The 27,679-nt window shown below is 41.8% G+C and overlaps 1 pseudogene; it reads left to right on the forward strand.

Annotated features, from left to right (window-relative positions):
* The first annotated feature begins 892 nt into the window (after window positions 1-892).
* On the forward strand, window positions 893-26,771 carry LOC123142379 (uncharacterized; annotated as a pseudogene).
* Window positions 26,772-27,679: the final 908 nt, after the last annotated feature.

Consider the following 27,679-nt stretch of genomic DNA (forward strand, 5'->3'; position numbering starts at 1 on the left):
GGCCATCCAGGGCATCTCGAGCTCGGGCCGCCCTCCATCGGGACCGGAACTCGACGTAGGCCTCCACGCCGTACAGCCCGTCCACCACCCGCTCGTACGCGCAGACCACATATCCATCACCGGAGCGACGAAACAACTGGCGAATCGACTCAATGGTGACCACATGGCGAACATCGCTGATTCGGGCGTCAAGAACACCCTCGGGGCAGGCGAATTTGTGGCTGGGCATTTTGTCGAACAGGTTGCAAGCGGAGGATGCAGAACAAAAATTTGGTGGAATTTTTGAGGAATTTAGAGGAGGATCGAAACGGCTCTGATGCCAATTGTTAGGATCCAGCTACTAGTTTCACTCGATCACCATGGTTTGGCTACAAATCGAGAATTACATGAGGAGGGAGCAGAGGAAGGGAGGAGACAGAGGAGGAAGAACACCAGCCAGGCCGAAGCCTTCCGTCCAAGCAGCCTCTTCCGTGGGCAACCGTGTGCCTTCTGTAGTTGGAGGCCATCCATCTTCTGGGCCAGGTCGAGGTGAATAGGGCCGGCCCATAGCAAGGTCGCTGACAGACTGTCAAGACTCTGCCTCCGTTGGAAGTAATTTTCTTCGATGGTATGTATTTTGTGTTAGATCACATATTATATTTATGGATGGAGGGAGTAGAATTTTACTAATTCTATACCTGATCAATACGTATGCTATTCTGTGATTTTCTGCTCTGTCTTTCGGATTTGACCATCTGACTCTTTCTTCCCTGTTAAGGGTCTTGTGGACACCGCATGGCGCTGGGATAGGCTGTTGCCGTGGAAGAGTAATTGTATTCTTTTCGAAGACTATTTTGGTTATCTTAGGCAGCATTATGATCGAAACAGAAATTATCCTTTTGTTTATCTCCGCATGGATATTGGCGATGGAGAAGCACGTCTCAGCGCTAGAGCAGCCAACGAGGTAAGGTCCTCCAGCCTCTACTAAATTTAGCCGTGTTATTTGTTTTATTACTTGATTGATTGCTTTGTAATTCGCATATTTACACCTTCTCATTACACTAGTATAGTGTATGAAAGCAGAGGCAGCTTTGAACGCTATCGTTGCAGTCCATGATGGACTGAAATCAATTGCTCATGACCATGCTGTCCTGAGCCAAATGATCAGGGATGAAGCACATAAATTCATGGAGCTAGGTTCTCAACCCACTGTTCCAGCTGGTTCCATTGTTCCATCTGCGTGCTTTATGGTACAGTCTGCAAAATACGTACATATCTCGTCAAATTGTGCCATTGCCTATTCAATTTTTAGTATTATATAATCACTTGTTGTTCACTACTCTTTTTTGGCACCAATTGAAAAATATTGTTGTTCTGTAGTGTATCACGGAGGAGGCCAAGTTAATGTCTGAGGTATTGACGATGTCCAACACGAAGGCTGATGAGTTTCCAGGTAGACTGTGGCAAATGTATTTTGAATTTGGCAATGAGGTCCGGCAGGTTGCAGTCAAGATTCTGACCACCTACAAAGGGCCTTACTCTGACCAAGTCTCTGCTGCCGTCTTGGTATGTTCATGCCTCTGTCAAAAACGTGTGGTTTAGCTAATTTCCAGAATTCATGCTTCAATGGTCATAATTTCCAGTATTCATGCTTTAGTCACCAATTGTAAAATGATGTTTTGAAGGGTATGCAAAAGGAGGCAATCCAAGCATGTAAGTTGCTGTATCAAGAAGTTGGTAACATTGAGGACGAGTTTCATATTTCTACAGATATCCGGAAACATTTGCTGGACCTTTTGAAGATTATTTGGGAATTCTTTCCTCGCCAAACCGAGATCAAATATTCTTCAATTAGGGATGCTCGTTTGGCCTTGGGAAGTAATCTTATAGGGTATGATTTGAATAACTGTATTATTTATTGCATTTGAATGGTTGTTTCAGCATTGTAATTTCATGATCTGCTGTCAGACACCTATTTGAACCAAGACGGCAAATTGAAAGTCCCATAACAACCAATAGTGCCGCTCCTGCTAGTCCATTGCCATGGTATGATGTCAACAATAAGCATTACTTGTTTTTCTTCTTGCATTTATTATGTTATTAGTGTGAAGTGATATTTACTAGCAAGTGCTTGTGGCGTGCTTTCAGGAACAGTGATGGGATCAACAGTGTTCTTCCTGCTACTCCACCGTCATTGGCATGGTATGACGTCAATAGTAAACGTTTTCCTACTTTGTTGTTGCATTTATATTACTCCCTCCGTTCTTTTATATAAGGTGTATTTTTTAGGGCGCGGTGACCAAGGCACAGAATTGAGGAGAATTTTGCAAAAAAATATTCTTAGCTGATTAGGCAGCTAGCAGGTTAATTAGCGTTAACTAAATAACCAGCAGCCTAATAAAAGACAACTAAATCTCGCTGCACCAGAATAAAATCAATCAGTGTGGGATGGGAGAGAGAGAAATGTGACTGCATGCAATTAGGGAGAGAGATTCTTTTACTACCTTCCTATTGGGAACTATGTATAGTACTCCCTCTGTAAAGAAATATAAGAGCATTTAGATCAGTAAAGTAGTGAGTGAAACGCTCGTAGTCATATAAACGTTCTAATATATTTTTACGGAGCGAGTACTTTTTATGTAAGGCATGTAATGGATGGTGGAAGGGCATGCACGGAAAACTGCGAGAAAAAGAGAAATACACCTTACATTGTGAAAATTTTGAGAAAAACTAATACATCCTAAATGTTTAGAACAGGGGGAGTATTATGTTGCAGTGAAATGATATTACTTGTCTGTGCTATGAAAAAAAGAACTTCTAGGTCTGCGAATGAAAATGAATCTTGCCAGAGCAACTTGAAAGCACTGGCTCCAGCATCTATGTGGGTTAACTGTTATGTTCTGCATGCACAAATTCTGGCTAACAAGTACTCCGTATCATTTGTTGTTTCAGACAGTGATACGCCCGGTACTCAGCATTCTGAGCGAAGGAGGGATAGTGGACCTGCAGAGAAGTTGGTTTTCCAAACTCCCCAGTGTTGGCGTTGCAGCTCCTAGGACTTCCATGGAAGATACGTTATCCCTGTAGCATAAACGTATGATCTCAAAATAAATACTATCTTGTTCTTTGTTGCATTTATGTTGTTGTTCGTCTGAAGTGTAATTTACTGTTGCTTCCTCTCGTAAGCTTGACGAATCTTATGTCCGAAGATCAATCTAACGTGGTAAAGAACAATAACAAAAATAGAATTAAAAGCACGCAAGGTAACTTGAATGAAGAGTGCACTAGCTCCTACATGTGATTTTTTTTATTCTTGTTTGGATGTTCCAACTAATAAGTGTAATTTGTTGGTTCACGCACTGAGATGGCCAGCTCGTAGACATGCGGCACATCTGGAACTTTAAATGATTAGTTTGTTCAAATTTTGGAATTAGCACTTGCTGCTCCTATTCTGTTTCAAATTTGACTAGTGGTATAGAAATAGGCTGGTTACTGGATTATCAGGTTGCGGGAAAAAGTGCGTCCGGTCCGGCCTGCGTACCGATGCAGGACCGTGTTGGATGGCAAACACGTTCAGGCGGTTCGATGGTTGACGTTGGAGATGCCCTTAAAAACATTATTAGTGATGAAACAAGTTTCCATACTTAATCTAGTCATGTCATTTTGCTCTATTACTAAACATCCATGGTGGCCAAAACTGAAGTTATATCGAACGAGCCAAATTATATTACTGGCTAATGGCCAAATACATGTAAATGCAGGTTTGGTGGAGAACGAGTGGCATGGTGGGGAAATGTTTAACCAAACAGCCTAATGCTACACCAAATTACGTCCATAATACTATAAAACGCCTGCAAGCCAAACAGTAAACAGTAGCAATGAAGGCACACGACACAATGACATTCCAAAGAAAAGCCCAATATAAACAAGGTGGCACCAGCAAGATATTTAGATCAATTGACAACTGAACTTTGAGAAACACAACTTAGTTTTGAAACAATGTTACTACTCTAATAGATATACAAAGCGCATCTACTATTCGATTTACTGAATAGTGAATATTCCCCAACAGTATATACTCATTTGTACCATAAAAATGATGAACATGCACAGACTATTAGCCAGAGAGGTGTTATCTCAATCTATTCTTAAGCTGGTACCACAGCATTTTGGAAGAAAAAATAAATATAATGATACTGATAGATCCTGGCAACATAAGTCGGCACAAGATGAAAATGGAATCTAGTTTTTTTATTTTCTCTGATGCAGATGGACTTGCCACATGTGGGACTCATAAAAGTGATAAAATGAAGGATTATCTATAAACTTCAAACCATATGGTTACTATATATTTAAGATTATCAGACATATCAGCAAAGATAACCATACGGTGAGTCATCTGCCCGGCCCATGTCTGACAGGCCGACGCGGTATGCACCCTCTAATCCAGGACACCAACAGTTGGAACAGAGTTTGTGACGACAGGCTCGTCAACTGACACAGTAGGAGCAGATTCTTCACGCACAACTCTTGTAGTTACCCTGGCACTTTCTACAGGCGCAACTCACGCAGCTGCCCTGGCAGTTTCTTCACTTAGAGGAGGAGCTGAAGAACTAGCGTGTGTAACTTGGTCATGTTTAATAGCCACACTCTTGTTGTTTTTTTCAACTACAATCTTGGACTGGGCAATGAATCTGTCACGAACTCCACAGCAATGAGTCGTTCAGCGCTCATATTCATCACTAAACTGCTGAATTTCAGCTTGCATAGCAGTCAGCTGCTGAGGAGTTATGGTGAGCATGTTTTTCCTCAAAGCTTTTTGCTTTTCAATCTGATGTTTCCTCACTAACTTTGCTTGAACAATCTTGTGCTTCTAATTGAGGATGAATTCAGCAAGCACATGACTTGGTCCAGGAGGCAAATCAAGTTCTTCAAGAGGTGCGTCTGGCCTCTGGCACTAGATATCAATGAAGTCGGGAATTTTCTTGGGGACCAGAAGTAGTGGAACTGAAGAATTCTTGGCAACATCAACACATGCTTAACTCTATTCCAGATGATTCCAATGAGTTCTTCTTCGTCAGCTTCATCATTAGTTTCTTCATGAGGCACTGAGGCCTTTCTCTTGGAGTTGGGCCTTACATCATGACCAGCAGTTGCCTTGATTTTCAACATAGGGGTATGACGATGTCCTGTATCCCCGGTGGCTAAGCATCAGGGAGTCCGACGTCATCAGCTACAGGGGCCCACTCGGCCCATAGCAAGGAGCTAACCCTAAGAGGCAGGACGATATCCGTGGCCTCCAAGACTAGAGATCGCATCTGACATGTAAAACCTAGACATCTCCTTCCTATATAAAGGGAGGTCTAGGGCTTCTTTCATCATGTATCATCAGATAGGAGAACTCTCGGTAGACAATCTCATACACTATTGTAATCTCTCGCACGAGGTATCCCCTCCACTATGAATAACGAATAGCAGCAAGATGTAGGGTATTACTCTCCCACTACTAGGGAAAAGCCTAGTAGTAGCGCGAGTTTTAGGCCTACCAGTAGCACGGGCGGCAACGCTACTGGTATGGCGCTAAAGGTTAGCAGTAACCCACGCTAGTGCTATATCCACTTAGTAGTAGCGCTTCCTGGAAAGAGCGCTACTGGTAATTATTAGTAGCGCTTCTAGCAGCCCATGCTACTACTATTTCGTATTATATTTCTTTTTTATTTCATGTTGTATTCATACACCATTATACAAGTTTTCATATATAGCAGCAATTTAGAGATTGTTTTTACATCATAATAAGTTATTACATCACAGGGTGAAAGAACAGTGGACTAGTTTCAAGTGGATGGACATCCACTTGAAACTAATCCGCGGTTCTTTCACCCAATGATATAATAAATATCATCATCATCATCATATCATTAATAACTTATCATCATAATACATCATTGTCATATAACACCTCCTCATGATCATCGTTTTCATCAATGAGACATCACGTAGCAAGTTGGTCACTAGTCATAATCACAACTCCTCATCATCATCAACTATAACACATTGTACCACATAATAAACATTGTACCTAGGACCTACTACCTTCTCTTAGGTAAAATAGCATAAAACTAGATAGGCCCTGACTCTCCATTATGGAGAATGGAGATTATCCTGTCTCCAATTCTTGCCCTTCGCATAATGTTGCTTCCAAGTAGCTCCCTACGATTGACCATACATTTTTCCAATCTTTGATTGTCATGTCTTCATCGGTTTTAGAAATCTGGTATGGACAGAAGTGATTCGTAGGATGACCTGGACGTAAGTTCAAAACATTAAGGCGACCTTTCCGAAACATCAGATGAGGCACATAATCCTTCGGGATTTTCTGTTGGAAAACATAGTAATGACTTCGTAGTTAGCAATGTAGTTGAGTTTTAGAAGAATTTATGCAAAAGATGCACGGATGTCGTAACAGCAAAAAATCTTACCATGACATCTCCATGGATGTTACCGTAGTTCAACACGTGCACTAGTGGCACATATTGACCATAATGTGGAGGAGTTTGATAATAGATATTGTAATTCTCAAGATCAGTAATAAATGAGATTAGATGATTTTTCTCCTGATAAGTTAATTCTGAGCCATCGGTGTAGTAGGTTCTGTCTACCATCTTCCGCACATTCTTTGAAGAATGAAAATAAGCAATCAATGGAAATAAGTTGTCAACTATTTTGAAATAAACAATATAAATTACTTAATAACTATGTTTGAGAAACTCACATAGCGGTAGAATTGGAAGTGTATCAACAAGGACCCAAATATCCATATTGTCTTGGGCGATGTCGGGATCACCAAGATCCATGGTGACAAGCATACCCTCATCAAAATCATACATCTTGCACAGTGCTTCCTAATTCAGGCAACCAAAATGGGATACCCTCTCAGAATTGTATAGATTTACTTCAAAATCCATACCATGATGGGTTCTTAGGAAAAAATTCTTTATTTTCATACTTTCATGATCTTCAATATCCGTCCTCTCCAAGACATAGTGTCTTGTATGGCATGGGATAAGCTAGTCGAATTGTAAAAGACGAAAATTACACGTTGAAGTAGTAGAAGTCGTGCTTAATTATGAAAAAAAACACTTGTCGTTGTTGCGTACCGTTTCAACATCGAAGGTCTCCTGGAGCTTAATGCTGAAGCGCCGACCTTCGTCCAGGTGAGGCTTGTCGCACAGACCCCGGTCGTCGTTGCACCAGTCGCACTCCCCCGGGAGACTTTCTCGTCCGATGACGACATTTCCTAGGTTCATAATTCAAAGATTAAACTTGTACAATTAAATATATATACTACAAAAACTAAATTAGATCATTATTATTCATCACGGGTTGACTATCGGTCTGTCAAGTCTTTTCTTGAAAACTCTCAGCTCACGTGGTGTATACATTCGACCGTTGGTGATGATCGCTCCTCCTTTCGTCCCCGAGTGCATTGCACCAAAATGTCTAGCACACGGGAATGAAGGAGAAGCGACCCCCACGACAACAGTCAGGATTTTTCGTCCTCTCATATATGGTGGAGACTCTCCCTCACTGATTCCTCTCTGACATTTGCGACCGTCGGTGATGTTCGTTACACCTCCTTCCCCTAGTGCATAGCAAAGGTCTAGCACAAGGAGAATAAGGAGGAACGACCCTCACGACATCAGTTGGGATTCTTCGTCCTCTCTCATATATGGTGGATACACTCCCCAGATTTTTTGACCGTCGGTGATGGTCGTTATTCCTCCTTCCCCTAGTGCATAACAAAGGTCTAGCAGAAGGAGAAGAAGGAAAAACGACCCCCACGACAATAGTCAGGATTCTTCTTCTCTCATATATGGTGCAGACTTTCTCCCTCACTCATTTGTTGACTGTCATGTATGGAGCCTCAACAGACTTAAAGTCAACCCGAAATGTCGTTTAATTATTTTTCTAGAAAATCCAGGCCACTCGATATTTCCTACATTAGCACAAGTCATGCCAAAATTCACAGAAAAATCCGGCATGACCTTTGCTAAAAAAGGACATATCGAGCGCCTGAAATTTGCCAGAACGGAAATTAATCAACACTCCGGCAAAACATAGGCCACTCGGAGGTGTAACCTGCAAACATGGCCGACCACTTGGGCAAGCACATATCCTATTTGAGCAACACAAGATATACATGTTTATATCTACATCATATGAGCATTCAAACTTGATGGTCATTGCATTTCAATGGTTGAAAATATGAACAAAAACATTTCAAAATATCTTATAGGACTCATATTGACATGGAGATTTGGCTGGTCTCACCTCGAGGTCGGAGGGGGTCGGTGACGGGGACGACGGCGGGGATGATGGAGGGGTTCCTTGATTTCTGCAAAAACAAAAACCCTATAAGCTATCAACTAATCAAATGCATACGCCTTGCACAGTGCTCTCCAATTTGAGCATTGAAAATAGGAGTAGTTCTCAAATTTGAGCATTCAATAAGCAAAACCAAATCGTAAAATAAATTAGTATTCAAATTAGCATGCATTCAATAAGCAAAACTAAATCATCTCTTGTGTCCATACATTGTCGAATATTATCAATAATACATCTTGAATAATATCTACATATAACATCACTAATACAGCTAAAACCCTAGCGAACGACGGGTATCGGCGCGGGCGGTGGATACCCAACGAGAAGGAATCATCACAGGATCATAGCTCCAGTGAGATCCCTCAAGAACCTGCCAGGTATTGGAGAACCTGCCCTCCAACGCAACCATGTAGCGACGGACGTTCTCGTCCTCCTTGCTAACATGGTGACGTACCACCTCTGCGGGGTCCTCAAGCCTCCCCACTGTCACTGGCCCACGCGACTGCCACCAAAGAAGGTCCGGGTCCACGACGGGCTGGCTCCTCACCAAGCTGCACCCCCCCCCCCCGGAAGGTAGCACCTCCCAGTACCAGCCCGGCGGAGCCCAATCCTGGACATGGCCCCTCTGATCAAGCAGGCCTCCTCTGCCGAGTCGACGACGAGGATGTGGGATAGGCATCGTCGACGTCGATGCGGGAATAATTGCTTTAACTAAAAAAATAAACTAGTTCTATTAATTTTCTTACTAAAAATAAACTAGTTCTATAGTAAAATTTTAATTAGATCATCAAATCTCATACACCTAAATTTTCTTACTAAAAATAAACTAGTTCTATTAATTCAACTAGTTCAACTAAGCACTTACTATAAATAAAAATAAACTAGTTTACTAAAAATAAACTAGTTCAACTAGTTCTATTAATTTTCTTACTAATTCTATTAAACACTTACTAAAAAACAGTAAAAAAACTATATTGATTTTTTTCTCTAAACTAAACACTACTGCCCTAAATTAACATCTACTTAGTTACCTAACCTAACTAACATCTACTTAGTTACCTAACCTACTTCCCTAACTAAAAAACATCTAATTAACAGTACCACGACTGCCCTAACCTAATTAACATCTACTCACTTAACCAAATTAGTTAACCAAACATCTAAAAAACATCTAATTAACCTAGTAAGTAAACCAAATTAACCTAGCTAGTTCACTTAGTTAACCTAATGAACTAAATTCACCTAATTTAATTAACCTAGAGGGAGGAGGAGGGAGGAGGGAGGAGTACCTCTCGGTGGAGGACGGCCGGCGTGGGGGGGGGGGGTGGGGGAGGAGGGCCGGCGCGGGAGGTCGGACGGCAGGGGAGGAGGCCGGCGCGGGGGAGGGTGGCCGGCGGGGGAGGAGAGCCGGCGCGGGCGAGGGCGGTCGGCGGGAGAAGACCGGCGCGGGGGACGGCGGCGTGCGGGGGAGGGCGGCAGCGACGGCGCGCGGCGAAGGCGCGCGAGTGAGAGTGTGTGAGGGGGAGTGAGGTCGAGCGTGGGACTTGTGTGTGGATAAGGAGCCTGTAGTAGTAGCGCTTGTATGTAGAAAGCGCTACTGCTATGTTCAATAGCAGTAGCGCTTCCTACATAAAAGCACTACTATACAATGCCTGGCATGTCGACAACTGTCTGGCAATTGTAGTAGTAGCGTGTTTTACGAACACATCGCTACTGGTAAGTGTATAGTAGCAGCGCTTACCATGTGCAAACGCTACTGATAAGTAGTAGCAGCGGTTTCTTATAAAAAGCGCTACTACTAAGCTCCTGTGTATAGACATTTCCCTAGTAGTGGACCATTGTAATCTAGGTTTTACAAAGAACAATCAAATAAAAATGAGCCGGGGTTAGGGTTAAGCAAAGATTGCCAAGACGAAGACGAAGTTTCCTGCATTGTACTTGATCAATGCTAATCTTCAACATGTGATATTGTACATTCTTTTTTAAGTTCACCTACCATACGCGGAGTATAGACAAATGAGTCATATATGCCATTTGTCCAGTTACAGTAGTAGCTTTTTGGGCGTGAGTAGCCAAGATGTTGGATCTTTGAGCCACTCAAATGATATAGGCCACCACTTCAAACATATCAGCAGTCAAATACACAACTTCCTTGTACGGATGAAATCCAAGAATCTGAAAGTGTACCCAATCTCCATCAGCACCAAATCTCATTGTAAAAAAATGTTCATTCTCAGAGTCCCATTCATATCTCTCTTTGGGTAGAGTTGTAGCAGCATCGACATCTTCATGTATTCCAAGGTGAGTCCATATTGCTACAACATTTTCTTATGTGTTGGCCACAGTGTGAAAGACCATTCTCATGCCTTAAAATCCACTCCATCTGTCCACTTGAATTTTCAGTGAGGATCCAAACCAGCAGTCGAGATGCCTCTTCAATTACTCCAAAGTACACCCCTTTCTTTGATATCCCTAGATAAGGTTTTACTTGTCTCTTTTCCTCATTGTAAGTTGGTGCTTTAATGACTTGGTACGTACCATTCGACAACGAAAGCCTGAAAAAAAACCCAAATGATGTATCTTTATGTAAAGTAAATAAGATTATATTCATTTACAATTGTAGTGATCGGATAGCAAAATAAGAAAATATATTTATTTTTACATCCACAGGAACTCATATAAAGCATCCACTAACTAAATCTGTTGTTGGATGATGCTGAAAGATGAAAATATGATTAATTGGTGTCTCTAGTTTTGGTACATGTCACAACTAGAAATTAGTGCACTATTTTCTCATAATGGAATATCACCATATTATATATCCAATTGTCTTCTTTAATTTCTTTTTGAATGAAGTGCATAATTAACTTATTGGCATGCCTTTGGTAAACTTAGAATCTAAAGTTAGGATCCGTTTCCTCTGATATATCATCGTTTCAAGTAAATAAGTGTATGTGCATTTGCAATTATAGTAATCAAATAGAAAGATAAGGAAACATGTGCGGTTGACATGCACATCAAAGCATTAACTAATTAGTGAACTCTGGCTGGATGATGCTAACATATGAAAAATAGTGTGTGATTTACATATGTGCCACAAACAAGAAATTAGTCCCTTTTTTCTCACAATGAATATAACTGTATTATATGTACATCCCATATCTCGAAAATAGAATGGTCGACATAGTACCACGCATACCCACAGAATAGTACATTCGAAAAAAAATACTTGGAAAATTCAAAAAATCTGAAACTTCGGTGTACAAATTTAGTCGATTTTATCACTTCTACCAAAATACCACGGATGTCATTTCTTTGTGAAACTTCATACGCGGGTATACTGGTTGATTATGTATGTTAAAAACAGTCAGATTTTTCAGAATTTTTTTGAACTTACTATTCATAAGAGGTGCACGGGGAACCATGTTCACGAAATCCACATCCCATCTATCTTCCTTAATATCTTTTTGAAAACAGTTCCTAATTAGCTTGCTAACATGCCTTGATAAAATTAGAGTTAATGCCAATTTTCCTAAATATTTATCAAATGTGTGAGCTGGCAGGACTAAAAGAGGTGACACAATGAGGATTACAGTTTCAAGCATAAATAAAACTATGCTCTTTCCATGCATTAATTAATAGCAACTAGCAGAGCGGCCCACGCTTTGTGTGTCTAGTTGTACTTCTCTCTGATTGATGCTATGCAATTTCCCAATTGTTTTGCTAATTCTCAGTTGTATGTATGTTCTTGTGTCATAGTCACCTCAAATTCTGAAATTTATCGGAATGGGCTGATCGAAAGTGTCCAACTTCTGCAAGAAAAAAACTTACTGCAATATATATATAAAGTTATCCATGTCTACATAAGTGACCTATGTATAAGAAATACCAAACAACATATTAAATATATCTTTTTTGTGTGCAGAATTTATCTTCCTTTTAGTAAGTTTGTCATTACAAACAAAATAATAAGCATAGACCTCTTTTTCCGGCGAACCAAACTATGATAATCTTGTGCTTTTAGAACAAAATAATAGTTGTCTTACTTCTATCTTTTGAAAATGATTGTTCATAAATTATCACTGGTAGTTCTGTGACCTTGTCCCAGTGGAGGTGATCCTGTTGTCGACCTCTTCCAATGGACCTAAGTTACGCCTTTATATTGCTATCTTGGAAATTGAAACAGATTGAGTTGACATTTGTCCAATATAATTAGTTGGGTGGCTCTTTACATTTGTCAGATTATTCATGTTTTCATTATATTTATTCATTCATAACATATTACATTGATACACTGGTATGCTCTTGCGTACTTTGCAAAAAAAGAATTTATTTTTACTTGCTATATATTCCAAATATCATAATATAATTTGTTTAGAAAAATAGCCTTTTGGACTTCAGAGGCTCAAATTTCTAGCAATGTCGTTCAGTGTATTTCGGCAGCAAGATTACATTACTTATATTGTTTAACAATATGTTTTGCCACTAAGATTTCTTTGCATGCATTGTTGATTCGCCTTTGTCAAGCTAAATTACCACAACATATATACATTACTGACTTCTAAATTTTACCATTTTTTTAAGTTTTACAGTAGTTCACGTTGAATTATTACGGTTTGGTCATTTATCACTTTCAGCCGTGACATATTTCCTTATTCCACTACTTGGAAGATTGTGCAAAGTCCACCACGCTCGTACGCAATATTTTCCACGCTCTCTCGCTATATTTACACCTTTTTTCTGGTAAATAAATCATCACTATACTTTCTCTTATTTATTATTCTATATGCCCTTTAGCCACCACGCTATGATTCCTTATTGAACCACACATCTCATCGCTAGTCCTCACTATGGGATGGTCACACAACTCTTATTTTATTTGTAAATTTCTTCTTATTTTAAATCTTGCATTAAGTTCTAGTCTTGACGATAAGTTCTCTGCCGCGTCAACTTTTTGACCGATTCTCTAACCCCTGACTCACATCGCATGGGTTGAAGACTGTGAGGTCCCTCATTCTTTCTCGCTCATAGTCTTAGCATTCATGATTTACGATTTCCACCTCACAACATTTTCTGTTTGTTGGTACAATATGCTCACTCACAATAATAACATGGCGTTGTTGATCCACCTATTCTTTCTAACGAATATCATGCTTGACTGGTATGCGATGCTTATACATGTATATACTATTTGGATTTTTTTTCTAGTCAACCACTTGTTTGTCACTTTAAGTCATTGTGAAATATGTCTCTCAACACTAATTATTTTCTTTAGAGAGATTGATGTTGCATGGTCCTCATATGTACATAAAATTGTAATCTCCATAGTGTGCCTCTTTATCATGCTATAAACTATTAATTGTGTGTATCACCGCCATTTTTTCTATTTGAAATGCACGTTTTAGCTGTAAAAAATTATGAAAACAATTCGTCACTTATATGTAAAAAAATTATCCAACATAAGTGTAAATTTTTATTAGGAAATACTAAACTATGCATGAATTTTTTTTCCATATTTTTGAAACATTTTAAATATATGATTTAAAAAACTCACATATTGGTCTCACGGGAGCCCAAACTCAAAATGTATGCATGACTCCGCTGTTCTTTCTGCTGTTCCATAGTTTTATTTTCTCGAAGTAAGGAGGGAAGATGATGATATATAGAAGAAAAAATAGACATGAATAAAAAACAAAGAGGGAGATCACGTAAATGTGCAACTCTCGAAGTAAGGAGAACAATGCGTGACTAAATACAAAATTGCACGTGTCCATGTAGTACAGGTTCTTTTACAGTTCCTTTTTTGGAGTTAATTCTTTTGTACTGTATATGCATATGCATGTGTTTTTGGGAGAGATATATAGACTTTCTAACTGCATGTTGAATCTGATTGCCTATGTGCCTGTGTGCCCACCTTTTGGGTAAAAGTAATGCCAAAAACTAGGTATATATAGTGTATATCACATGTACGTACAAGGAAAAAACCAAACTGAGGCAATAAACGTGCTAGCTAACCAATCCAGCCCAAAAACAGAGGCTAGCCCACCTTCACTACCCGCGACATGGCCCATAAGCCCAAAAAAGCTGCACGCTGTAACCTGCCCACGCATGAGCCACAAAAAATCCATCGGTGGTTCAGCTACCTTCGCTAAATAGAAAATCTATCGATCCGGTAGGAAACGGACGGGCGCCGCCCTTCCCCTGTTCCCCAAATTCTGCTAGCAAGCCGCCGCTCTGATTGCCATCGGTCATCGCATGTTCGCACGAGCGCACGGCGGCAGGCACTAGCGGGCGGCACGACATCCTTTCCTCGCTCCTTTGGTACTGATCTTTGCACCCACATTGGTCTTCCATTTTAAAGCCCTAGGTTGCAACCAGGAGTACGTATGAGCTATTCATTGAAATTAGATGTGTTCATGTGGCTTAATATATTAGGACTATTAAATCGGGATCTGGGGTTGCTCCTCACTTATCAATTCTTAGTAGAACTAAATTAACCTTGCTAATTTTATGTTGGTTATTGGTTTTCCTCTGTATCTCATGCCTCTTAGCTTGTTTTAAAGTTAAGAACATAGGAAGAAAGATGGGGCAAAAATGCTGGAATGATTGCTTGGTTACATTCATCGAAAGAGATTTCTTCTTGCAAGTTAAGGACGAGGACATCATCACTCATTTTCAAAGCATCAAGAATCCAAAAGTGATCCTATAAAATGTAAGCTTTTTTACCATTTGTTTTTTCTGTCTCTATACATCTTAGATGTTGCCACCTTTATATGTTGGACAATTAGTATTTCTACATGGTGGACAATTTGAAGTTGTTATCAATTCTCTGAATTTATTATATTATGAACTGGTACTAGAATCAGCTATATACACCAAAACTAGGCTATAGGCATCCAAAAAACTGCCTTCGAAATTTTGAATACACACTGTTAAAATCCTGGGCCCGCCCCTGCTCCCGGGCCGCGGTCCAGTCGCTAGCTCGCTCGGGTACGTTGCCTGGTGTATTTTTGTCGCTCGCCGGTAGGATCGTTCCGGTCGCTCGCTAGCTACTGATGCTCTTCTTTTTTTTCTCGCTCGCTGCTGTGAAATGTGAAATAAAAAATCTATATGTTGGCCCAGAAATAAAAAAAGCAGCTATTGATTTTGAAAAAACACGATTTTACGCTTTTATATAGGTAAGAAAATTCGTACATTTTTTATATTTGAAGAAAAATCATGAATTTGAAAAAAATCACAATTTTTAAAAAGTTTCATGAATTTGGAAAAAAGTTCAAAAATTAAAAAATACTCTCACATTTGAAAAAGTTCGTGAATTTTAAATTGATTGCAATTTTCAAAAATGTTTGCATATTTGGTTTTGTAAAAAGTACATAGGATTTGAAAAAGATCAGGAACTTGTTAACAAAATCATAGGTTTGAAAAATATTATGAATTTGAAAATGTTCATGGATTTTTTAAAGGTTGCTGGATTTAAAAAAATCTTTAATTTGAAATCATTCATGGATTTGAAAAAAATACAAATTTGAGAAGAGTTTTATAGTTTTTTTTCTAAATGTGGATTCAGAAAAATATAGTGAATTTGAGAACATTCATGGATTTTAAAAAGGTAATGCATCTAGAAAACATTCATTAATATTAAAAGGTTCTCTAATTTGAAAACAGATGATGAATTTGGAAAAATCATCGATTTGAATACTCTTGACAAAAATAAACAAAACAAAATAGAACAAAAAGAAAAATAAAAATAACAGAAGGAAAAAAAACAAAAGAAAATCACACTTGAAGAATCTAAGAAGCTTCCTAAAATCGGAATGCACAGTTTGCTCGGGAAACCTGGCACGCGAGAAGGAAAAAGAAGTAAACGTGGCGTGCCCAGGATGGATGGGGGTGTGCGCCAATTGCAGAAAAAGTAGTGATCGGCCCCATACACGGTGAATAGGTTTTGCGGCCAATCAGTCCATTCGCTAAATACTCCTGAAAAATCATCCGCTAAAATTGTTTCTGAACTTGTTTCAAGTGTGCTCCACAAAGTACAGTCAGTATCCATCTGTTGTGGTGTTAATTTCATCATATTTAGTTTTTGACACCTTAATGCGAAACATAACCCCCACTCCCTATCTACGCTCCCCTTCGCCTTCAGTTGTCAGTTGTCACTCCGATGACATGGGATGGATGGGAGAGGATACCCGCCTCTTTGTTTGATGTCTAGAAAGTTTTTTGTTTTGTTAGGTTTTAATATAGTGGCCATGTTATGGTGACAACTGTACTTTGTCGAATAAAAGTCCTATGGATCCAACACTAACTCGTTTTGCTTTACTCCAGTGTTGTCAAGGAAGTTGGGAGATTTTTCATCTCTAATGGTCTTCATGGATGGTAGGTCGGTTCTCTTTATTATTCCCGAGGCGTGGCGTGAAAAAGGTCAAGAACTTAAAGGGCTCCTCGGATGTCCAACATGTGAACTCTTCAGATACACCTCGGCGATCCTCAAGAGCAGAGATGAGAAGATTTGTTGAACCAGTTTTCAAGACTGGCGACCGAAGATGAACATGGTTTTAGTTCCTTGTTTGTACAGTTGAACATGGTTTCTGGTTGGTAATAAAAGACTGTGGGGCTTTGCCCTGCAGTAGTTATTCGAAAAAATGACCACGTTGCACAGTTTACTTGTAGATCGGAAGCAAAAGTTTAGCTTCATCGTAGCAACTTAGAAATTAAGTTCACACGCATCGATCATATAGATCACATGAAGGCAGTGCACTAGTTGTTCAGAAGTAAAAGTTCAGCTCCATCATGAGCTATCACAGCCTTCCATCATCTTCATGGTCTCGGCTTGGGTGGTGCTCGCAGCTTCGACGGCTACTCGCGTACTCTCCGCGGCTCCTTGCGCGCTCTCAGCGGCTTCTCTAGCGCTTCGGAATATGCCTAAGCGCTCTCGATGGCTGCTCGTGCACTCTCAACATTGGCGAGCATGATCTCAGTGTACTGTGCCACCCTAGTGATGATGTCTATGGTTGTAGGAATTCCGTCTATGGGTGTACGTAGGAGTCCTAACGAGGCGTCTTGGTTTCTCCTTCTAAATCGCATTAAACAATTTGACATTTAGATAAAACATTTAAAAAAATATCATGACCTTCGATAGAAATTAGACATATTGAGTGCCAGAAATTAAGGGAAACGGAACTTAATCCACGCATCGCAAAAATATTGGCACTCACTATGAATACCCCTGCATCATGGGAAAAAAAGTACCGTATGTTCATCCATATGTAATACATTTTGTGTAGCACACACATTCAATTTTAAGACATTTACTTATGAAGATTCAATGGTACATCATACAAAAAAATTTAGCTACACTAGTAAAATCTTGTACTATATATTATCCATATGCAGTACATTTTAACTACACTAATAAAATTACCATTAACAGAGAGACGGGAGATGTGCTTACCGGGCCGGAGTCATACGGCGGGCTGGACGAGACCGTGGTCGATGGCGGAGGCATCGGCGGACGGCGAGTTTGATGGAGATGAGGACGGCGTTGGATGCCGAGAAGGTGCGGACGACGGTCATGGGGAAGTAGTTCGAGGTAGCGTTGCATGGTGACGCCGGCGAACTTCGAGGTGGGGGCGGACGACACGGGCGGCGGAGAAGATTGGCTCCTCGGCGCCGTTCGAGGCGGTGGACCGCAACGACCTCACAGGCGGGGACGGATGATGCCACAATGTTGGCGACGGCAAGACAGAGGGGAGAAAGAGAAGTTTGCGTTTGGAATGAGATCTAACTGCTGAAGGTGGAGGATGCGGTGGATAAGCTCATGTATAGCACTGAAGGGCGCAGGGCGGAGCCCACCAGCACAGTATATGCGTGGTAGACGGCAACGTGACCAAATATAGTTGTGGGGGCGACAGCTAGAACCCACCACCCGCGCTCTGAAAAGATTTGAAAAAGTTTGACGCGTGGGTACCCAAATATAGTTGTGGCGGGTACTAGCAGCTGTCGCCACAGTTGCACAAGGAAACTGTGGCGGCCATGAACCTTCGCCCACCACAGCTGCTTGTCAGCCATGAAGGATTTAGAAATCGGATAGCTGTGGTGGGTCCTCGGCCATGCCTGCCACTGTTACATGTGTAGCAATGGCAAGCATGTTTTAACACCCGTCACTGCTTGTTTAAAGAAATAGCTGTGACAGGTGAAGTCACTTATTTCGGTTCACCTATAAGCCCTATCCTCGTAAATCCTGGATTTTTAGAGGTTGGGCGAAATGAACCCCCAAAGCTAAATCCCAATCGGTTGCACGCTGAACTATGCAATCCTAGTCTAAATCAAACCTTCGGGTCATTTTCCAAATGGGGATTGTCTACATGGCAAAGAATGGCCAGGATTGGTGGCATTTCGCAAAGGGGTCACACCCTGCTCCCAGGCCGGCCCACTTAATATTTTTCATTCAAAAACAAAATTTTGAAAGGGCGCATACCCTGCTCCCCGCTGGGCGGACCCGCGTTATTTTTTTCATTAAAAAAAGTGCACGTGGGTGGCTCGAGCACAAGGCCCCTTGTTGCTGATCGATACAAATACCGACCAGGAAATCAGATGCGTTGTGTTCACGAGCTCCCTTTTCTTCTTTCTTTCTTACCCTTTCCTTTCCTTTTTTTTTCTTTTTCTGTGTTTCTTAAATTCATACACTTTTTTGAAATCAACATTTTTTTTAAATTTGCATATTTTATTAAAATCGTGATTTTTTTGAATGCTCAAATTATGTTAAACTATATAAAAACCGGTGGCAATCTTAATAGGAAATAGCAAACGAAAAAAAAGAACCTCGCAAACCGGTGGCCATTTTAGTATTCAACTCGTTCTTTTACATTCACGAACCTTAGTACAAAACAGGGTAGCAGATTGCATGGCAAACTATAGCCGTATCGAGTCATGTACTGTGGTGTGGAAATGCATATATCATCCATGTTGTGAGGACTTATTGCCTCTCGATTGTAACCCTGAATATTTAGAATAAAACTTCCATATGATCTCGTAAAAAAAAAATTGTGGGTGCGCCAGCTGTAGATGCCCTCATTAGTTACACTTTTATATGTAGAACTGCAGACTCGATTGGATTGGATCCAATCCAAGTCGTAGCCTAGCCCCAGCAAAGTCTTTTGTTCCTATCATAATCTCGATTGAAATTTTTTGGATTCAGATTCAGGCCTTTTTTTTTGCGGGTGAGATTCAGACCTTACAACATGTAGCTCCTTCGTGCCTTCATTCAAGACCCCGGAAACATGGCCTGATTTCAAATTCCTGCACATGTAGCTAGTACTTTTATGATTCATGTTGAGTAACGTGATTGTATTAGGAAATATAGGATAAATTGAGGTGTATTTTGGCTTTTCTTGTACTCCACGTAGATCATGTACTCCCATATATATGCTCATGAGGCTCAAGCAATACAACAAACTATTTCACCAATCTCTCTCCCTTCTAACATGGTATCAGAGCCAAGAGGTCTTGAGTTCAAGACCCGGCTGGGGCAATTAAATTGCAAGCCCACTTTCGGTCCACGTTTAGGCCTGAGGGAGCCACACGTGAGGGGGAGTATTGACATATAATGTGCTGCCTAGTCTTTTTCATCAGATCGGTCTTTTGGTTAGCGCCGCGGCCCGCGGTCCGCTCCGCCGTCATCGCGTGTCGACCTCCCGTGGTATGCGCCGCGCCGTCTTCCTTGGCGCAGGAACGCCACCGTCCGCGCCGGTTTTCGTCATGCTGTTAGGGTTTTTTGCCTACTTCGAGCACCGCTGCCGCACTTCTAACCTAGCCGCCGTCGCCCCTCTTCTTTGGCCGCCGCCGCGGCTACCTCCGTAGCTGCCGCCGCCGCCCTTCCACCCCGTTCGTCTTCGTCCAGCACCAGCCCGTCGCCAGCGTCGCCGTCATCTACTCCGACCACTTCGTCTACTCCGACCACCATTGGTGACATCGGCCCCGCGCCCATGGACACCGCAATCATCGTCGAGTTCTTCTCTGCTGGCCCATCCAACTTCTTCGACATGGCGTACAGCTCGTGCAGGTCCCTCATCTATGCATGCCCGGTGCTGGTAACACCGATGCGTGCCTTCATCCACGAAGTGTTCCTGGGCCTGCCAAGCCTGGTGTGGCGCTTCGTCAACTTCGTCTTCGTCCATCTACGCATGCTCGGTGCTGGCAACACCGACGGGTGTCTTAGTCTACGACGTGTCCCCGGGTTTGGCACACCCGACGCCACGCATCGTCAACATCATTTTCTTCCCGGCGCACCACTACTTCGACACCACTGCGCCCATGCCTCACTCGGCGCCCCCTTGCACCCGCGGCTCCACGCTGACTTCCTCGACACCGGCTACCCCGACTCGACATCGACCACAACATTCTTCGCACGGCTACCTCGACCACTGCTACACCATCATACGCTCTCGGCTACCTCGACAACGGCACAAAGGGCTACCGCCTGCTTGAGCAACCTCGTCGGTTTTCACTCCAGCCACGACTCCGCGATGCATCGACCGTTACGACTGTGGGGGGTGTCCGTCGGCTTGCCTTCGGATTCTTCTCCAATCTCACCTTCTGCGTCGCTACCGTTGTGACTGCGGGGGGACGTTGAGTAACGTGATTGTATTAGAAAACATAGGGTAAACTAGGATGTATTCTGGCTTGTCTTGTACTCCAAATAGATCATGTACTCCTATATATATGCCCATGAGGCTCAAGCAATACAATGAACTATTTCACCAATCCCTCTCTCCCTTCTAACAATTCATATCTTGCTTTCTTATATTAAAATTTTCAGAGTATGTATCGATCTTCTTGGAAAGGGTTTAAAAACTTCACATTGGTGCATTTATAACTATGGTGCCACACGTGAAGCTAAGCTTTCCAAACTCGGGAGTCACATAGGTGAAATTTAACACACTTGCCTCAGCCAGAACCACAACGGCTCTAGAAGAGCAGAACTCTTGGTCCCTTTGAGACACCACAACTGGAACATGTCATCTAATTGAAACGAGTACAAGTAGTTTTTGAAATGAGTGAAACAAATGTTTGAAATGAGTGATTTCCTTCTTAAATTTGAGATAGTTGCTTCCTTTTGGATCCGACTAGTTTAACCAACTACTTTGGTTTACATCCAATTAAAACTCACTAAGATGCCCCCTAGATTATGAAATCATTGCAAGTGAATTTTATCCCAAAATCATCTCATTTGTTTACAAAACCCTAGAACTATTTTTTTTTGAAATCCTAAGCTTATGATTTTGTCGAAACCCTAAAATCTTTCTTCTTTTTAAAAACCTAAAAACATATGGTATTGTCAAAACCCTAAAGTTTTTTTAAACACAAAATTATTATAAATATGTTTTTATCTTTTCTCCCACTTCGAAAAAAACAAATGTTTGAAAGTACTTATGTTTCTAAACCTCTTTCAAAAAGGTCGACAATGTGTTATTCATAGCACATGAATCTTTTGAGTCAAAGAATCCAAAAGAATTACACATGTTATAATTTCTTATTTCAAACCTCTAGAAGAGAAGAAAAAGCTGCCATAGCCATGCTCAAATATTTCAACTAAATCGCAAAAATATGGCTCGAATAAAATTTGGCAAAGGCACTTAACTAAAAACCCTCCAGAATTCAAATAAGACCCTCGGGGCGTAGCTAGATGTCCTACACTTCATAGACATTATTTCCTAGCCTAGATCCCCATTTATTTTATCATTGTGAGATTATTTCTGTATTGTCCTTCCTATCTGTGGATGACCACTAGTAGAAAAAGGGTCAAATGTCAAGCACATTAGTGCCGGTTTGCTTTTGAGCCGGCACTAATGTGTGCATTAGTGCCAGTTCCAACGGCTAGCCAGCCGCTTTCATTAGTACCGGTTCGTGGCTGACCTTTAGCACCGGTTCGTGCCACGGACTGGTACTAAAGTGAGTGGTGGCAGGATGTTGTCAGTCCGGGGCCCCTCCAGCACCTTTTGTACCGGTTCATGGCACGAACCGGTGCTAAAGGTCGTCCTACATAAACCCTTCGTCCACCCGAGCTCGCTCTGTTCTTCCCCTTTCCCCTCTCCTCTCTGTTCTTCCCCTCTTCCTCTCGAGCTCATCACACATTTTGCCCAAAATTTGTCAAGATTTGAAGGCCCCCATCCATTCAAATGATCACAAAGGTTAGCAACTTTGTCCTTTCATCTCTCATTGCTAGATTAGCTCTTGCACTGCTTTATATAGTGATTAATTTATGAGTTTAGTAATTTGGTAGAAAATATATGTGCTAGTATTTGATTTATATGCAATTTATGGTCAAAACTAACACTTAATTTACATATGTAGGTGTGGTTTACTTAGTGCCTTCTAAATCTCCGTCGTAACCACAGTCGATCGCCCGCACCGTTCCGTTGCCGGCACCACCTTGTGGTGAGCCTCTTGTTCATGAATGTTTTACATTACCAAATTGATGTTTGTGTGATTTGGATATATAGTTACTCGTATAATTATCTTACCCGTACGTTGTTTGTTATACATAGTGCCATGGTTTTGATATCCGTCCCCGTCGGCCCTCGTCCTTGTTATGATTCGGATGTGGTATATTCTCTTTTAAAACTAGTTGTTGCATTTCGTGTTTATGACAAATAATGCCCATCAAGTTGACATAGATATTTTTGTCTAGGAGGTTTGTGAACCGAAAATTCCAACCGACCCTATTGTCGAGAGGTTAAATTTAGTTGAAAGAGAAAACGAGTATTTGAAAGAAAAATTGAAAAGAATTGAGGGGGAGAAGATGGAATTGGAGTTGCATGTTGCCGATGTCGTCGATGATCACAAGATCAAGATGGAGAAAATGCGCTTGAAGATTAGAAAGATTAGAAAATATGCCATTGATAGTGAGGCTTGGTATCATTATGCTGTTGGATCAATTGTTACCTTAGTTGCGATCTTGATCGCATTTGTTGTTGCATTTAAATTCTTTAGTTAGAGAGTTATTTGTTTGTTGCATTTAAGTCTTGTATGAACTTATGTATGAACTTTATGTATGAACTTGTATTAATTTGGTCTATTCGGTGTTGTGTAATGAAGATGAGCCGACAATGGATGTACGATGACCGATGCTCTCCCGAGTTCATTAATGGCGTGCAAACTTTTCTGCTTGCGGCTGAGGCAAACAAGCGGGCGGATGGTTTTATGCCTTGTCCATGTTTAGTCTGTAAGAATGATCACAATTACTCTACGTCAAGAACCATTCACGTCCACCTGTTTAAGTCCGGTTTCATGCCCCACTATAATGTTTGGACCAAGCACGGAGAAAGAGGGGTTATGATGGAAGACAATGAAGAAGAAGAGGACGACGACAGCTATCCTGGCCATGGGTTCCCTGAATACGATGATACAACAATGGGGGAAGAAGCTGAGCTGGCAATGCGGGAAGAAGCTGAAGAAGAGGCATCAGATGAGCCCGCTGATGATCTAGGTCGGGCCATTGCCGATGCAAAGAGAAACTGCGCAAGTGATTTGGAGAAGAAGAAGTTGCAGCGCATGTTAGAGGATCACAAGAAATTGTTGTACCCGAATTGCGAAGCTGACAAGAAAAAGTTGGGCACCACACTGGAATTGCTGCAATGGAAGGCAGAGAATGGTGTATCTGACAAGGGATTTGGAAAGTTGCTGGTAATGATAAAGAATATGCTTCCAAAGGACAACGAATTGCCCGAGAGTACGTACGAAGCAAAGAAGGCTGTCTGCCCTCTAGGGTTAGAGGTGCAGAAGATACATGCATGCCCTAATGACTGCATCCTCTACCGCGGTGAGTACGAGGATTTGAACGCTTGCCCGGTATGCGGTGCATTGCGCTATAAGATCAGGCGCGATGACCCTGGTGATGTCGAGGGCGAGCGCCCCAGGAAGAAGATTCCTGCCAAGGTGATGTGGTATGCTCCTATAATACCACGGTTGAAACGTTTGTTCCAAAACAAAGAGCATGCCAAGGCGATGCGATGGCACAGAGAAGACCGTAAGAAAGACGGAAAGTTGAGAGTACCCGCTGACGGGTCGCAGTGGAGAAAAATTGAGAGAAAGTACGGGAAGGAGTTTGCAGATGACGCAAGGAACGTATGGTTTGGTCTAAGCGCAGATGGCATTAATCCTTTTGGGGAGCAGAGCAGCAACCATAGCACCTGGCCTGTGACTCTATGTTTGTATAACCTTCCTCCTTGGTTGTGCATGAAGCGGAAGTTCATTATGATGCCAGTGCTCATCCAAGGCCCTAAGCAACCCGGCAACGACATTGATGTGTACCTAAGGCCATTAGTTGAAGAACTCTTACAGCTGTGGAATGGAACAGGTGTACGTGCGTGGGATGAGCACATGGGGAAGAATTTGACCTAAAGGCCTTGCTGTTCGTGACCATCAATGATTGGCCTGCTCTCAGTAACCTTTCAGGACAGACAAACAAGGGATACCGCGCATGCACGCACTGTTTGGATGATACCGACAGTATATATTTGGACAATTGTAGGAAGAATGTGTACCTGGGACATCGTCGATTTCTTCCGAGCAGGCATCCCGTAAGAAAGAAAGGCAAGCATTTCAAAGGTGAGGCGGATCACCGGACGAAGCCTCGCCACCGTACTGGTGCTGATGTACATGATATGGTCAAGGATTTGAAGGTAGTCTTTGGAAAGGGTCCTGGCGGACAACCTGTTCCGAATGACGCTGACGGACGCGCACCCATGTGGAAGAAGAAATCTATATTTTGGGACCTGCCCTATTGGAAAGATCTAGAGGTCCGCTCTGCAATCGACGTGATGCACGTGACGAAGAATCTTTGCGTGACCCTGCTTGGCTTCTTGGGCGTGTATGGGAAGACAAAAGATACACCTGAGGCACGGGAGGACCAGCAACGTATGCATGGAAAAGACGGCATACATCAGGGTCATGCCAGCTACGCTCTTACCAAAGAAGAGAAGGAAATCTTCTTTGAATGCCTGCTCAGTATTAAGGTACCGTCTGGCTTCTCGTCGAATATAAAGGGAATAATAAACATGGCAGAGAAAAAGTTCCAGAACCTAAAGTCTCATGACTGCCACGTGATTATGACGCAACTGCTTCCGGTTGCATTGAGGGGGCTTCTACCGGATAACGTTCGATTAGCCATTGTGAAGCTATGTGCATTCCTCAATGCAATCTCTCAGAAGGTAATCGATCCAGAAATCATACCAAGGTTAGAGAATGATTTGGTGCAATGTCTTGTCAGTTTCGAGTTGGTGTTCCCACCATCCTTCTTCAACATCATGACGCACGTCCTAGTTCACCTATGCGAAGAGATTAACGTTTTGGGTCCTGTATTTCTACACAATATGTTCCCCTTTGAGAGGTTCATGGGAGTCTTAAAGAAATATGTTCATAACCGTGCTAGGCCAGAAGGAAGCATCTCCAAGGGCCATGAAAATGAGGAGGTCATTGAGTTTTGTATTGACTTTATTCCTGACCTTAAGCCGATTGGTGTTCCTGAATCGCGGCATAAGGGCAGACTGGATGGAAAAGGCACGCTAGGAGGGAATCAAAAAATATGTATGGACGGACATTCTCTCACTGAAGCACACTACACAGTTATACAGAATTCCGCCTTGGTGGCTCCGTATATGGACGAACACAAGAATTTTCTACGCTCCAAACACCCGGAGCGGTCTGATGACTGGATTACACGTGAACAAACCAGGAGTTTCGCCGGCTGGTTGCAGACACGTACCATGCATGACGCCTCTATTGAAGATGACCTGTACTCGCTGTCCCAGTTACCATCTTCGAATATAATGACTTTCAAAGGGTACGAGATAAATGGTAATACATTTTACACGATCGCCCAAGATAAGAAGAGCACCAACCAAAACAGTGGTGTCCGCTTTGATGCAACAACCAAGACGGGAAAGGAAACATATTATGGTTACATAGAGGAGATATGGGAACTTGACTATGGACGTGGTTTGAAGGTCCCTTTGTTTCGGTGCAAATGGGTCAATATGACACGAGGCGGGGTAACGGAAGACCCGCAGTATGGAATGACAACAGTGGATCTCAACAATCTTGCGTATGCAGACGAACCATTCGTCCTAGCTAATGATGTGGCACAGGTTTTCTATGTGAAGGATATGTCTACCAAGCCGAGAAAAAGAAAAGATAAGGAAGCGAATGCATCATACGATGAGCCAAAGCGCCACATAGTTCTTTCTGGGAAGAGAAACATCGTGGGAGTGGATGACAAGACAGACATGTCAGAAGATTATGAAAAGTTTGATGAAATTGCTCCATTCACAGTGAATATTGACCCGAGCATCCAGTTAAATGATGAAGATTTTCCATGGCTACGGCGCAAAGGGACACACGCGAAGAAAAAGTTTCACACCCAAAGATCTGGGAAGTGATCGGCTTCACTATCATCACTTTCTTCTGTGTTTCACACCCAGGAGGGAATCTCTGTAATAGTTAGGGTAGTTATGTGTTTTGGCATTTGAAACGCGAAGAAATTTTATGTGCAAACAAATTCTTTCATGCATTTACTGATTTTTTCAGCTAAATGACCCTGAAATTGAAAAGCATTTCAAATGAACTCAGAAAAGGTTGAAAGTTGGCATGGTATCATAATTTCACCCACATAGCATGTGCAAAAAAGTAGAGAGGGTTACCGCAAAAACTGGATGCACTTCGTGTACAAAATGGACAATCTCTTTCGAAGTATCAGGGTTTCGGACGAAAACTCATCCGTTACAAAGGCATTTCATTTTTTAAATAACCTAAGCATTACCAAATTGAATATAATGATAAAACACACTAATATTAAACATAAGAAAAAAGAATCACTGAAAAATCTATTTTCAAAGTTAAGTTATTCACAAACTAGTGATTCACACAAATTTCAAATAATTCAAAATGTAAACTATTCAAATTTGTAAACTACCGGCACTAATAGAAAGTTTGTAATTTTTTGTACCTAAAGCAAAAATATTCACAAAGAAACTCTAAATACAGCAAAAAAACAACTCAAAAATAAATAAAACAAAAATAAAGAAAGCAAAAAAATAAGAAAATAAAAAAGCCCGCCTACTGGGCCAAAGCGGCCTGCATACGACTAGAAACCCAACCTGTTGTTGGGCCAGGATGCAGGCCCGCAAAGGCCCAATAGGCCCACAGGGCAGCACAGAACAGGTAGGCCCAGAAGGCCTGCAATAGAGAGGAGCTCGAGACAGCTGCCGCGACGGGGCTTATAAGCAGGTGCGGGCGCCCTTCGGCTAGCGAGGTGCGA

Source organism: Triticum aestivum, chromosome 6D (genome assembly GCF_018294505.1).
Source record: "Triticum aestivum cultivar Chinese Spring chromosome 6D, IWGSC CS RefSeq v2.1, whole genome shotgun sequence".
Lineage (NCBI taxonomy): Eukaryota > Viridiplantae > Streptophyta > Magnoliopsida > Poales > Poaceae > Triticum > Triticum aestivum.